Raw genomic sequence first — 16,164 nt, 5'->3', positions numbered from 1 at the left:
AGTTGGGTGTCTGTTCCGACTCTGAGCTATGCCCTGTATTGGCTTTGTCTCAGTACAGGGCTTTCAGGGGCATGGCGGATGGATACCTCTTTATCCATGCTGATGGGAGTCCGCTTACAAAGCACCAATTTTGGGCTGTTACGGCCCGGGCTTTGGAATTGTTAGGCCTTTCTGGAGTGAAATTTGGCACTCATTCCTTCAGAATAGGAGCTGCTTCAACGGCGGCTGCCTTAGGCTATCCCACTACTGACATTCAGAGAGTGGGCAGGTGGCGTTCTGTCGCTTACAAGAGTTATGTGCGCCCTCTTTCCTTGGTTTGAGGTACTGTTTGCAATGCTCTTCACGCTGTTGGTTTCCGGAGTTCACTGTTGTTTCTTCCTAGGAGCTGTGTTTTGTGGGAGGAGACGGATTCTCATCTCCGGACACAGCTACATCTTCTGGGTGGCTCATCGGGCCAATCGATCGGCCATCGGTTCGCAACTGGGCCTCAGCCAGTGGGCTACTGTAGAGTGGAGGGGCCGCCGGGGCCTTCGTTGGCCGGGCCTTCTCCCTCTTTTGTTTCAGGCCAGTTCAGCCTTGCCGCCAGAGGTGTTGGTCATCCACCTAGGGGGTAATGACTTGGGATTCATGAAAGGGAAGGCCCTTGTGTTACAGGCCAGGGAGGACCTGGAGCGCATTAAGCGCCGTTGGCCAGACACGACAATTCTTTGGTCGGCCATGATTCCACGCCGGGTTTGGCGTGATGCTTTGGACCCTAGGGGGATCGAGGGGGCTAGACGTAGAGCCAATAGAGAATTTTTTTAAATGTTGAAGGTTGGATTGGGCCACTACTTGCCTCATCCCCAGATTCGGCTTGATTTTCCGGATCTGTACAGAAGGGATGGTGTGCATCTTTCTGAGAAGGGAAATGACATCTTCCTTCAGGACTTGCGGCAAGGGCTTAGGTTACTCCTAGGTGTTTGAGTGGGCGCAGGGGCCTAAGCAGAGTCTTGGCCCTTGCGGTGGCAGAATTAGGTTAACAAATACTGTTCAGCGGCCGCAAGCACCATTTAATAACCCCGGGTGGGGGTAAAAGGGGTCTGCTCGACCAGCCTTGTAGCTGTGCGGCCTGGGCGAAGCTTGCAGACCGCCTATGGGGATGGTCACGAAGGAGACTCAGCACTGGCCATGCGGGGGTGCTTGAGGGCTCTGGAGGGCGCATCCCAATTTTGGCTCGGCCGGGATTGCAAGCGACTTATGGTTGGCTCCATCCCAGGGGCCCCCGGTGTCTTGCTTCATAGGGCTGAGGATGGGAGTCGAAGCGACGCCAGGCCCGCCCGTCGCTGTTTTCATGGTTGCCCTTTGCCGTTAAGTTAAGAAGTTAATAATTTAATAAAGTGGCCTTATTTCATCCAGCCTTGTTGTCTGACTATTTATTCCGTCTGGGGGGGGGCAATTGTCCAGTGCTCATTACAATGGCACTAGCCTGAATAAGAGTCCAGCTTCCACAGCAGCATTTTCTCCAGGAAACTGGTCTCTCTATTCTGAACAGTTATAATTCTGGAAGCTCTCCAGGCCTCACCTGGAGCTTGGCAACCCAATCCTGTGTGTGAGAATACCCCCACATGAAGGTATGAGGAGCAGTGCAAGTTTGTAGGAGTTTGTGTGGAGTGGGAAGGAGAAATTAGCAAAAACTGTCCTCACTCCTGCAATCAGAAAACTCAAGCAGGATCCAAGGCATAGAAATTGTTTTTCTTTCCTTTTAGTCATCAGCTTTCTATTATTCTTTTACCAGTCCAGCTTGAGATGACAATGAAATACACCATACAGTGGATCTGTTCCTCAAGAGGTTTGTTCACTTCAGATCAGTCTAATCCCATTCATAGATGAATGCTGCAATGTACAGAAAATGTTGTGCATGATACACTGGTAAAGGTAAAGGTTTCTCTTGCTCGAAAGCCAGCTGAATCCAACTCTAGGGATGCGGTGCTCATCTCTGTTTCCAAGCCGAAGAGCCAGTGCTGTCCAAAGACATTTCCGTGGTCATGTGGCCAGCATGACTACAGCTGTTACCTTCCCACCGAAGCAGTACCTATTTATCTACTCGCAATTTCTTGCTTTCGAACTGCTAGGTTGGCAGGAGCTGGGGCCAGAGATGAGAGCTCACTCCGTCATGTGGCACTCGGGTCTCAAACTGCTGAACTACCAACCTTCCAGTCTGCAGTTCAACATCTTAACCACTTGAGCCACCGCAGCCCCTGATACAATGGTAGACAATGTTAATACAACAAATCTTACACAAAAGAACACAAATCAAATGCAAGCTTAGAAATGTAATCATTAATTACTGCTGATCTGCCATGAGGATCAATAGGGTCCCTCCAAGAAATGTAAGCATACAGCAGTGCTTCTTGCGCTTTTTGTTTGTTTCAAAAGAATAGCCAGACATTAAGATGAACATGAGATAATTTGTCTAATAGCTTGTATAGGTAGGGAATCTTTACTGTTTTCTGTGAGTAGTCAATTAGTTTTCCATTTGATTGAATTATTGCTCATGAAGGCATTGGAATGGATTGGATCTTACAGTGTAATTTTTAAATATTTGAAACCATTTGCATTAATGAAAATACAGCAAAATTCTTTGATATCCTCCCATGAGGAGGAGGATTCTCCTGAACCTAATCTTCCTTCTGTTGGGAAACAGAAAGAAATACAGAACCATCATGCATAACCTGCTCAACAATGTAAGTAGTCCCAAGTGCACCCAAAGGCAACACAGGGAAAGCAACCCATTGAGCTCTATGTGACCCCAGCCTATGCACACAGTTGGCTGTTTCAGGGAGATTAATCATGCTCCAAGTCTACAAATGTTAAACAAATGTGAATCTGGGGGCATGATGCTAGAGTACTTCCATTGTGATCTGAACTGCATAATATATTCTTTCAGAGAGTGAGAGAGAGACACACTTTTCATAGAATAATTGTAATTAATGTCCATGCATAACCACGAAAGAAGGAGGGTGAAAAGGTCTAATAATATGAAATTATTATGTTAATGTTGCCAGAGGGAGCATTGCCATATGAATGTTGATTACATTTTAGCTTAAATCTGATAGAATATTTTAAAAACATTTCAGGGCTGAAAGCATTATATTTTGTTTACTATAAGCAGATCAAGACTGGCAATCTTTGTACTGGATATTTACATGCAACAGGTGGAGCAACAGAGGGGAGAAGGGCTGTTCTTACCTACCTGTGCAGATCCAGCAAAGGTGTTCCCAAGCACCCAGATATCAAATAATCCAAAGTAATCCAAGGGAAAAGCAACAAAGATGTGTCAAATGTATGGGTACTTCAACAGCTATACAAATCCCCAGCAAGCTCTCCCAAATAAAGCACACTTTGGGGAAATAATCGATTCCCAATTATAACTGCAGAAACTTGAGTTAAGAATAAAATGTGCTTTTCTTTCCAGGTGTGTGAAGAAAAGAGGGGGCTTGGGGGGGGGCAACAAGTATATCACTGAGGATCAGGAGGGAAATAAAGGATCCTGGAGATATTTCCAATAAGGACTGGAAGGGTGATAGGCAGGCAGGAGATGCATTTGAAGGCATCTTTATTGGCTCTTTGAAGGGGTGTTTTCAGAGGGAAATTCAAACCAGTCCAAATCAGATCAATCTGAATAAAGAACCTTTTAGTGGGAGACATTACTGTGGATATAATTCTTTCTAAGGCAGACAACTAATACTCCATGATTCTGTCATGGATAAGTGTCCTGATTAATTGCTGAGAGGCCCTGATTAATGGTTCACCAGCATGGTGCAGGGCAAAGCCTGTCTGGAGATGCTCAGAATGTATGATGAGATCCAGAGGAAATCCTGACTATCTTTTTAAGTGATAATGGCCAGAGACTGTTTCCCTGGCCTGTTAGCAGAAAAGCTGTCCCTTGCCTCAAGATCTGTGTGTGTGTAGGAGGGGGTCTATCCATCAATGGTTATTGATAGGGTTGTCTGGAAACTGGTGGGAGTCCAGGGAGATAGGGACATGAGGGATGCTGTCAGTGACAGTGATTTCACTTCTGGGGAAAACCCAGAAGTGACATCATACCTCTCTAGGAATTGCCAGGAACTCTGATTTCTAGAGAAGACTGACATCACTTCTGGGTTTTCCCCGAAAGTGACATCATGCCATTAGTCTGACACTGTTTTTTTTTTTTTAAATCTCCCAACTCTGCTCTTTACAATCGGGGTGGGGGAGAGGTATGGCGATCTCACCCTCTTAACTCCCTCATGCACAGCATTTTCCCTTTGTTTCTTCTTTCTCGCTTGCTGGGCAGCTCCTATATATATTTTCTTCTTATCTGTTTGTCTATGGCTGTCTGACCCAGTCACTTTAATATATATATTTTTGATGCTGGCCCAGCCCAGAGAATTGTGGGAAAAGACAAAATCATGTTCTAAAATCACCTTCTTATATTCAGCTTCTGAATTGGCACACAAGACGCTTTTGAAAGTTCAAAATTAAAAAAAAAAGTTTTATTTAACTGAGAGAAGAAAATTTCAGGTGGAATCAGGGGTAGGATTTATGAGGTGAACTGATAATAAAAACTGAGGTAACTCTGTAATTACACTAAATCCAACTAATATTGTTGCCAACAAGTAGGTGTTTTTGATTTTCAACACATTTTGAGGAGAGAGGCTTTTTTTCAGTGTCTGCTGAAATACTCAAGCATAGGTTCCTGTGTTTCACTGACTCTTAAGATTTAGAAGGCAGAAACATACAACCAAGTTCCCACAAACCTTCTTCATACACAGACCAAGGATCACTCTTCTTTCAAGAGCTATCTCCCTTTTCTCTTCAATAGAAGCTTTGTCCCTTTTCGGCTTGAATGGGAATCTTTTATGATCCTCTCACTCCTTTTTGCCTCCTACCAAGTCCTCAGACTGTCAGTTCCCAACTTTCATTTCTTTTCTGACTCTCTCCACAGAATACTGTTTGAACCACCTGGCACTCAAAGGTTCTCAGACTTTGGGAGGCATTAACCCTTGACAGTCCAACACAAGAGGGTTGCCAGGATGTGGTCTCCTGCCATAGCAGGAAGCCTGGTAACTATAGTTTTTGACCATTCTATCTAAGTGGAATCTTGCAGTCCAGAGACAAATGCTGCTTGTGTACTTCTCAAAGTCATCTGTCTAAGCACTTTTTGAAATAGTATGCTGGACCAGATGGGCCTTTAGTCTAATATTGTAAGGTAGCTCTTATTTTCACAATCTTTAGTAGCTGCTCCAGTGTACCTTCATGGTAATTTGCTGCTTCAGCACATTCCTTCCCACACTGCTTCTACTAGCAGACATTCCATCTGGCTGCATCAGTGAGACAGTGAGGGTCCCTCAATGAGCTTTCCTGAGACCAGCTGTCATTTGGCTCCTCTCTGCCCAGATCTGTCCCCTGCAGCGGCCATTCCATCTGGTCACTATGGAGCAATTTTATAAAGTATCCCAAAGTTTATATCGAAGTTTGCTTGTTTTAGAGTTCCCTTCCTGTTCCTTTTTTTCCTTTTGTGTTATATTCATTATATTGTAGGCAGTTTTTATGAATTGTAAAGTCCCTTAGGTGCAATGGTAGAAATATCTCAAATACATGCATAAATCGCTCAGCTTGTGATGTCACAGGTGAACTGCAGTCCTCACTCCTTGTTCAGTAGCACATAAAATTGGGCTGCATGTGTATGCATGTTCTGAATGCATAGATATTTGTTACATAGTCCTACATTCTGGCATCTAAGCATGCCCTTTAGGGAGCCCACACACATTTCTGAATTGTTATGCCCCACAAGCCAATGTCACAGCTAAAAATCTTGACATACTGGCTCTCAGTACACTGTCCTTATTGGCAGCAGTCAATACCAAATGTGAAATACTGTGTAAACAAGATAACTTTCGATGAATAATTCAATAAGCATATTTTTTATTTATTGTTTATGATCTGAAAGGATACTGATAAGAACAGCCTCTCTCTTCAGCTTTAAGGGGATGTTTTTAAAGAATAGCTCTAGACGCTCCCTGAATCCTGCTGTGGAATACAACCCTGCTATGCAAAAGCCCAGCTGTAGAACACTGGTGTATCTGAAGAGAGTCAATGCACAATGGCCTTCATTTGGATCAGCATTATTCTCTGTAAAACGTTTTTAACTGTAAACCATTTTTCTCTGTGTATATTCAATGCACAGTCACAGCAAGTTCCTACAGTTCAGGTAGATATGTATATAAAGTAAAGGTAAAGGTTTCCCTTGCTCGAAAGCTAGCCAATTTGACTCTAGGGGGCGGTGCTCATCTCCATTTCCAAGCCAAAGAGCTAGTGCTGTCCAAAGACGTTTCCGTGGTCATGTGGCCGGCATGACTAAACACCAAGGTGCACAGAATGCTGTTACCTGCCCACCAAAGTGGTACATATTTATCTACTTGCAATGTCTTGCTTTCAAACTGCTAAGTTGACAGGAGCTGGGGCCAGAGACAGAAACACACTCCATCACACGGCACTAGGGTCTTGAACTGCTGAGCTACAGACCTTCCGGTCTACAGCTCAGCGACTTAACCTCTGAGCTATCGCGGCCCTGAGATATACATAGGGTTTTATTATTGTCAAGATGTTTGAAGATAGAAGTTTGCCAGAGAGTCACTATACACTGTGCAGGGTACAGTATTTTAGGTATAAAATTTTCTTATACTGATTATTGAAAGAGGGGATTGTTTTTTATTAGTTTTTTTAATTGTTATTGTGAATGTTTGCAGCGGATGCTATGTAAATATTCCTGGAGTGATTGATATGCCTGAAGTAGCAGGTAGCTTGCCTTCGGAAAATGCCCACTTGTCTATAAAATTATTCATTAATATTTTAGGGACCCCAAGAAACTCTTGGAAAGAAAGACAACACATCAAGGGAAAGCAGAGCTGCAAGTCCATTAGGACTGGCAAATCCCCCCGCGGGGCAGATTTCCACCCGCTTTGGAGGCCCGATTTCCGCCACCGCGGAATCAGGCCCCAGGGGAAACCCCACCCCAGTGTGTACGTCAGCCGGATGTGACGTGATGACGCCGGGCACGCTGGGGGCGGGGCCACAGCCATTTGAGGGGAAAACATAGAGTTTTCCCCTCAAATGGCTCAGGACACCGAATGGGAGCCCCCCGCCGCGAGGTAAAAACAATTTGGCAACCCTAAAGTCCATTCAGCTACAAGTGACTGGCTTGATAAAAGTCAGAAGATAATGTGAGATCCTGGATCTGCTTGAGCACAACAGGTCTGAACTGTTTTACGTTAATTGTCATTTTCATTAATATAAGTTTCTCAAGGTGGGATCACACTGTCCAAAGACGTGAACTCTCTCAATTATTTAATTGAAAAAGGATTTCTTCTGATATCCCTCTTTCAGTTTAAATTATGCATGTTACACTAATCGGATCTTCCTTTGCTTCCTGTTCTTTTCAGTGTGATTCTAGGGAGGGAACTTGTCAGAGGTCCAATCTACATTGGTCTTTCCCGCTGCTGTGCCAACAATCTCACATCGTGGTGAGATGTCACTACGGTGTCCCACCGTGTTGTTTGGATTTGGTTTTAAGGTGGTTTAATTGCTCCTCCCTGCCCTCAAGCCACTGTGAGCAATAAGCAGACAACTGGAGCAGAATTCTCCCCCCCCATCTTTTCTAAGGAGTTACACAAGTTGTCACAAAGGAAACTAGTTAGCTGAAAACCCAGTCATCTGCATTTAAAAGCAGCCAGGGAACATTTTTTCTGCAATCTTATTGGGGGAGGGGGTTGGAAGCACACCCACCCCTGAACCATTTGTTATTTACTTGGGGCAGTCCCCAGAACGTCCTGCCTGGCAACCGCTGGGTGTTTTGTGTTTTTTACCTAGCTCATTACATTTTTCCTGCCCCCCCACCTCCTCCTCTGCCATATCACCCTCCTGTACTTTCTGGGGGGGTCGCAGGTGCCATTTCCTTCCCACAGTGCAGCGCAGTGCCCTGCTGGCGCCCCCGGGAGGCCGCTCCTCCCCCTCTCACACGCACTCTCCCCTTGTCCTGATGCAGACGGCAAGCTTTTTATAATGAAGACAAAGGAAGCTGGTGCCACAGCAGAATGAAACAGCTTCACATAGCAAATGCAGATTGGGCCAGGGACTCAGGCCAGATCCCCCTGGGTTATTGCTCCTGGCTCCCTGCTTGGAACCCCTGAACAATTTCCCAAACCCGTTGGGAAGGTTGGATGCACACAAGAAAACTAAACCTTGTAAAAATGCATAAAGGTTTATTAAATTATTAAAAGGATTGACTATGCAGTACAGTCTCTTTAGCTCAGCAACAAGAAAAAAAAGAAGCTAACCTTTCTATCTAATACACTGCATACTTTGGTATTAGATGGCAAATCTCTTGCAACATAAAATCCAAGCTGTAGCATAAAAGTATTGTATACAAAACATTCCCTCATGATGAAGCATAACATATCTAAACATAATAGCATGGTGTCCGCATAACTCTCTCTACCCTATATCCTTATTACACCTTTCCTGTGGCATCAGGTGGTCTCTCAGGTCCAATCAAGGATCTTCTTCTCAAGAACTTTCCAGGGAATGTTGGCAACTGCTCCTAACTCCCCCTCCCATCTGGTTATACAACTGAGCACAGGTTCTCAAGATTTGCCCAATTACTACATTCTTGTGTCTTGTCTTAAAAGGGATAATGATGGTGGTTGCAGGAACACTGAAATCATGAACACCTGATAGCAGAACTAGGCCTCCTATTATTCACACTAACCCTTGAGGGGAAATTACGGTGCTCAGCCTCAAAGAACAATACAAGGGCAAAAACATTTATAGGTTTCAGACTGTATTAGTTCTGTCTTACATATTTACGGAGTTTTTGGTGTGTTCATTAAATCAGTAAATTATTTCCCATTCTGTTCTTCTTAATATTTCTGAGCCTGGGTTCATTTCATTTTGACAGCATTTAAACTCCAACATGCAGATATTTTACACAATCAGTAGTGGTTTCCTTGGGAACCCCATCACCCATCTTTCTGAAACTTGGCAGGGATCTTACCAGGGAGTTCCTCTGTATCAGTGCAAATTAGCCATTAAAAGCACAAGGTAGAACATAAAGAATCTTTTTAAAAGATCCGATTCAATCATCTGTTTGGAAGAAATGAACTAGACATTGCATCAGATCCTAACCTTTTTTTGCCTATCACTCCCTCTCATTGTAACTCAATGTTTCAAGCCCTGTAATGTTCCACTGATCCACAGGGGCATGGTTTTCGGGGTCAGAGGATTTCTGCAGGAGGGGAAGGGGGGAAGATGCTATTCATGCAGTATAGTTCCACTTGTACTGCATAGGCTCCAAGACACAGTGCCCTCATGGGTTCCAGTGTTGCAAATTTCACCTGATTCTGAAAAGAAATAAAATAACAGTCAATTGAATTTGTCCTTTGAAATGAATGGGAAATCTTTCAAAAAAAATTAAAAAAATAAAAAGTGGCTCTCCCCCCCCCCCATCAGACTCAGAACAATGTGAATTGTGGAAATGAGCCACTGAAACAAATGAAGCCATCAAAAAGGTAAAGGTAAAGGTTCCCTTGCTCGAAAGCCAGTCGAGTCCAGCTCTAGGGTTGCGGTGCTCATCTCAGTTTCAAAGCCGAAGAGCCAGCGCTGTCCGAAGACGTTTCCGTGGTCATGTGGCCGGCATGACTAAACACCAAGGCACACGGAACGCTGTTACCTTCCCACTGAAGTGGTACCTATTTATCTACTTGCAATTTCTTGCTTTCGAACTGCTAGGTTGGCAGGAGCTGGAACTAGAGACAGGAGCTCACTCCGTCATGTGGCAACTCGGATCTCGAACTGCTGAACTACTGACCTTCCACAGCCTGCAGTTCAGCGTCTTAACCACAAGGCAACAAAAAAATAAAAATAAATAAAACATGCATATGTGCACATCCTTATGAAACAGACAAAATATTTTCTGTAGCATTGGCTGCTGAAGGAAGATCTGCACAGTTATGATCAAAAGTAGAAAAGTAAGAGTGGACGGATTAATAGTCCGTTACACACCAGCACCTAACAACACCATATCTCGGGATAATGTCTTCATAGGACTCCCTGTTCTCACTTTTTTCTTAGAGAAGGAAGTAGGCTGCATTTTCTTCTATGTTTTATCACCTGCTCAGAGCAAATTAAGGTGTCAGCCAATCCCATATTGCAGACCATGTGTCTCACTTGCAGATAACATAAACAGGTGTACATCAGGAGAGTAAACAAACCAGCATCAGGACAAGAAATGTATCCCCAGCCTTCAGTTTTCTTTCAGCTACACAGCAGTAGAATGTATTCCTACCATAATGTAATGTAATAAAAAAATAAAATATCTTCCATGCTATTAAAAGTCGCATTCTGCTGCCAGATATTTCTTAGATTTTTAAAAAATGTTTATTTTATGTATTTATTTATATTTTGAACATGCAATAGGTCTTTCACAGTCTGTATCACTGATGAAGTAAAATACAGCAACAGATACTAGACGTTATTCAGAGGGCACTAGCGTGCTCGCTTTGTTGATTGAGAATGGGTGATGGTGGTACTATTATGATGAAGAGTGAATGAAAATAATATAAAATAATCCATTTATCAGAGTTATCATATAGGGATGTATGGTAAGAAAGACTCTGATATTGCCATTATTGTAATAGTACTGTTTATCAATAAAAAATTAAGATTAAAAATGCATTGTATTGTACGAAATGGATCTTGATGAACAAAATCTACTTCCACAATGTCAATTACTACTAGACATCTCATGCTTACATTTAATCTTAAAGAAACTGATAAGAGTCCTGCTTTCCCCCCTCCCCCACCGACCGATTGTCACTGCATGCTGCTTGGTAGCCAAGCATATACACAGTAAGCAAATCAGTCAACCTGCATTTAAAAATGCTGTATTATTTTAAAAGTCTTACAGTTTGTGGTTCATTTAAGTTTGTGTTCTTGATATTATTTTGTCCACGTGCATTTTCACACAGATTTATGGGAGACATGGCTCCCTGTTTAGACAGAAGGACAGATAGATAGGCAGACAGACAGATGTCCCAATCAGCTAGTGCATTGCCTCCAGTGTTTGTATATACAGTATTTATTTAAATGCAAGACTAGCCCCCCCCCCCAGGAATATTACCATTAAAAAAAGAGGGGGGCCATCTTACATTCATATACAAGTTACAGTTACATCCTGTAATAACAGTTTTGTGTGTGAGTGTGCTTAACATTTTTAGGTGAGGTAGTCTTACATTCCAGGTCACCATCTTTTCGAGTAAATATAGTAGTAGAAGTTAATCAGACATATGGGTAAGCATAAGAAGGCTACGGGATTGTGTGACTCAAGCCGCCCTGAGCCCGCTTGCGGGGTAGGGCGGTGTAGAAATACTCGAATAAATAAATAAAATAAATATAAATAAATAAATAAGGGATGTTTCGTTTACCTGATGTGAGCAAGGCAGGCCCAAGGGTTGAGGGAATGGCTCTCTGAAGACTTGGAGAGAATGGAAAATAGCTAGCTGATAAGAAACCATCTTCTGTCTATGCATCTGGATACCTGACAACAGCACACACCATGTGTGTGTCTTGCATGTGACAGTAAATCTGCCATCTGTATACACAGCAGATACTGTCACCTGGAACACTGTTGTCCATGAAGCAGCTTTAACTGTGCTTCAACAATATACTTTGTTCTTGAGCATCAAAGGCACATAAACATGCATTAGAGGAAGTAAAATCTGTCTGCTGAGCTAGGCTAAAGCAATTCAAAGTTACCACCTGCAAATATAAAGTTCTGTAACAAGAAAAAAATCAGATTCAGTTGTACAAACAGCAAAAACTTCTGCTGCTCAGCCGGTGAAAACAGTTCCAAACCCAGAGTCTTTTTTTATTATTATTATTAGGTTTTCTTTTACAGCTTGGTGATAAAACTTGGAAGCCAGGGCTTTCTGATACAAACAGAAACATATTTATAGCTGCAGGAGACATGGCAGAGACTGAAAGCAGTTTTTTTAATAACTAAAAAGGGATCGTTTTCTGGTATTTTGTGAGAAAATAAAGCTCCTTTCTAGGACTGGGGTATATGGTTGAAGTCATTATGTCAAGCGTACCTCATTTGGAGCAGCAAGTCTGTTTCCCCTCAGGATAGACTGAGGGTACAATGCACGTTGCATTTATCTTGCAATAAAGCAGGATTATGGAACTGCAGAAGTGCTGAAAACCACTGAAGGTCATTTTGCCCCATTCTTTGCTCTGAAGTATGACTAATAAAAGCAGAGAATCTGGAACAAGAAGTCATGTCTGTAGTACAAAGGCATGTGGATTAAAAAAAAATCCAGATGGTTGACACAAGCAAGTCAGGCTGAGAGTGGGGGGAAAGTTTGCCAGCCACTTTGCTGGGGTTAGTGAGCACTGAGGAAGGCCTTTCAGACTCAAATATCAGACCTTGGCCTCAAAGGAGGGCCCATTCAAAGAACCTCCTTAGCAACTCAGTTTTGTAAGTAAGCTTTGGTAACAGGGTACAAGCTATTATTGTGTGCTACTCAGGGCACTCATTTCACAGATGAGAACAGGGACCCTTCTGTACATGAAAGGGCTTTCACGGTCATGACACCAAAACTTTGGAACACCATCCCCAGGGAGGTTCCTCTGTCTGCCTCTACTGGTTTCTTCCACCAGTGGCTGAAGGCTTTTTTTGTATCACTCGGCATACCCCCAGTAACAGTTCTTGGCCCTCCTCCCTGATTCTGATGTTGTTTGTTTTGTGTGTTTTTATTGAATTATTCTTGTAAAGTACTGGGTTTGCCGCATGGAGGACTCGGACTACGACATGCGTTCAGATGCGTTTATTGCACTTCACAACAAGACAAAGAAAACAGCCCTGCAAAGCCAACTATATACACTCCACCCGGCACACCTTTGTCCCCATTGGAGGGTTTGAATTTCCCGCCAAGGATGTTATTGGTGGACTCAAGGTGGACTAGGATCCTAGGTCCCCTTTGTGTTTGGGGACCAAGCTCCTGCTTTAACTGCGGACCTGGTGGCGGTCCGCGTACATAACAATTTTATTATTTTAAACATTGTTTTAATTGCTCAAAATGCTTTGATGTTTTATGTGGGCTGCCTTGGGAACCCTGATCAAGTGTAGAAGTGGCATTAAAAGGTTTTAAATAAATAAGTACTAGTACCAGTGGGGCACTAAGAAACCTGAGGCAAAGAGGTGGAGCATCTGCAACAAAGTGCCTTTGCCTGGCCATGTCACCTGAAAACTGCAACCTGATTCCTCCCCATACTTCTATAGCATGCATCTGAGCATGTTCAGAGCTCCTTCCTCTCAGGATATTAATGGACAACCCCAGTCACACACTTAGGAGGACCTGCAGGAGGATTTCATGATCTCAAACAGATATACCACCTCTTCTCCTTAGAAACTAAGCACTGCCTCTCTGTAAACCCAGAGTGGAAACCATGCTCCCCACACCCCAAAAACCCTAATTTGCTGGGATGATGGGGTTTATTTGGTTTTGGGGGGGGGGGGTGGGGGTTTGCAACTCTGTAGGCAAGACAGGGTTAAGGAATTGGGTGCTTCTACTCTACACAGTCCCCTTATTCCTAAAAGAAAAACCACATTTGGTTTCTCCCCCACACACACACCTCCATTCATTCTATAAATGCCAAGTAAAACAATTATTTGCCAGCATTTGTTGATTGGAAATTATCTATATGTCTTGGGAAGCAGGAAGCTGCACAGCTGCTACTATCAAGTTCCTACACCTGGAATATTATGACCCCTCCCATGTCTGCACCCACCCCCCATCTCCCATTGGGTGCCACCCATCAACTGGCAACCCTATTTCTTCTTTGTAGCATTTGAAGAAGGGACCTCAGACCAGGGTTTTTAAAAGAAGAAGAAGAAGAGGTGCCAGAGCTCTCAGAAGTTTTCAATCTGTATACTGAAAACTCACAAACTTTTAAACTCTTTTAAAAGAATTTTGTTCCAGCACGATCACCCAGAAAAAAAGCTCTGCCTCAGACTCACAAAAGCTCATGCTTTATGGTGCCACTGGACTTCTGTTTTATTTTGTCACAGTAAACTAACCTGGCTACAATTCTAAATGATGAACAGGACAAAAAAGAGAGGGACTGTAGTCAGATGGGTTCATGCCATTTGCAGCCAATGAAACAGATGAGCAATGCTGGTAGAAGGATGGAGAAAACAGCATCCATTCCCAAACTATTACCCAAAAAAAGCTCCCAAAGCCCATGCCTAATGATTCCCCTGATCAAGGGGCCCACATAGGCAAAAAGCCACAAAGAATGTGTTGGGCTATAAATGCAAATGTTATAATATTTTTTTTTAAAAAAAATAAGACAATAAAAGATTATTTTTGCTGAAACTGACTCCTTCTGGAGCTTTCCTGACTACCACTTGGACAAAACTTCCTTTGTAACATCGAACAACAGCTGAAGTGAGCAGACAAGGATCTCCTATTCAGGTATGGTGGCTTCTTTGTTGTCAAATGTACACTGCCACTGCAAGTCTTCTCCTCTTGAATTCAAGTCTGGTTTAGAACTTCCACAGCCCCACTATTCTACTCCACTTTACATTGGTTGTTTTTTTTTTTCTGGGTTAAAATGGTGGCCAACAATGCTGTTGTTTGCATGCATGATTTAAAGAGAGGAAGTTTAAATTTGTCTCCCTTTTAGATTTTCCTAGTTGGTGTGATGGACTATACAAGTTTCAAATTTCAGCTCTCTAATTCAGAAAGTTCCTTAATAATTTTGATTCCCCCTTCAGTCAGCCCATGAGTAAGTGAGTGACTCAGTGAGGTCCTTGTGGCTTCATACGGAACAATGAGACTTTTCCTCTGTAGTCTTATGGATGATGTTAGGGTACTCAAAATGCAAATAATTTTAAGTGGCTCCCTAGTGCTGGTCCTGGCCCCCACAAAAATATTTTATACAGTGATTCAGGGATGTTAGTGCATTGGTCTGTTTAAATCTCTTCTGTAAAAGAAACAGAAAAAAATGTTGCAAATTGAGGAAAAGAGGAAATAATCCAGAGCACAGCAATGACTAATGCAAGACAATTTAAAAGCATACGGTATAATTCAACCATCAGCCCGAGGCATCCTCCAAGCACAAGATGGATGATAATGCCTCAGTGTCACATCTCCTTAGTATTCTCAGAGGCAGGTTTGTCAAGTGTGAGGCCAAGCTTCCCAGAGCAGCTGACCTCCTGCTGCGTTGCTGTAATGAGTGGAGCAGAGTGTGTGAAACAGCTGCCTGCAAAAGCAGAGCTCGTCACTCTCCTCCCTTCTCTTTCCTATAAAGGGATTTAAAACAGTGTGTTCTTGAAAGACAATGCCCTTTGATGGGCAAGTTCTTTAACGGTTCACTGAAGGCAGGTTCCCAGTTACCTCTACATCAAAATCCTCAAGGTCAGTCTACTAGACTTTACCTTTTCTACGTGGGAGACCTTTTTCAGAGGCAACGCTCCATGACTTCACTGTACCATATGGCACAGTTTGCCAAACCAGGGTGAGAGGTTGTACACCAGGGACAGATAAGATCACTCTAGGATAGGGGTGGCCAAACTGCAACTCAGGAGCTGCATGCGGCTCTTTTGCACATATCATGTGGCTCCCAGCAGGGTGTCTGGGGAAGCCTCTGCGATCGATCAGTCTTCCCTTCCCCAGCCAGTGTGCCCCTCCCTGGATAGGCTTGAGTGGGGAGGGAGCAGAGAAAGAAAGCAACTTTAACTTTAAATGTGTTCTCAAAGCCCCCACCCCCTTCGCCAAGCCAGCCAGGGTGGGGTGGGGCTTGGAGGATGCATTTAAAGTTAAAGTTGCTTTCTTTCCACCTCTCTCTCCCTCCCCCTCTATTTTATTTTTTTCTTTCTTTTCTTTCTTCCAACCTTTCTTTTTTTCTTTCCACCTATCTATCTTTCTTTCTGCCTTTCTTTCTCCCCTCTTTCCCTATCTAAAGTTGAATGTGTTCTCCAAGCCCTGCCCCACTAGCAAGCTGGCTTGGCTCGGGCATTTGTCTCTTTAAATCCCTTCTCCAAGCTGGCATGGCAGTGGGATGGGGGGGGGCTGGAGAACACAT

Source organism: Gekko japonicus, unplaced genomic scaffold (genome assembly GCF_001447785.1).
Source record: "Gekko japonicus isolate JY-2015 unplaced genomic scaffold, Gekko_japonicus_V1.1 scaffold2538, whole genome shotgun sequence".
NCBI lineage: Eukaryota > Metazoa > Chordata > Lepidosauria > Squamata > Gekkonidae > Gekko > Gekko japonicus.
The sequence above is the reverse complement of the archived record's forward strand: the minus strand, read 5'-3'. Positions refer to the sequence as shown.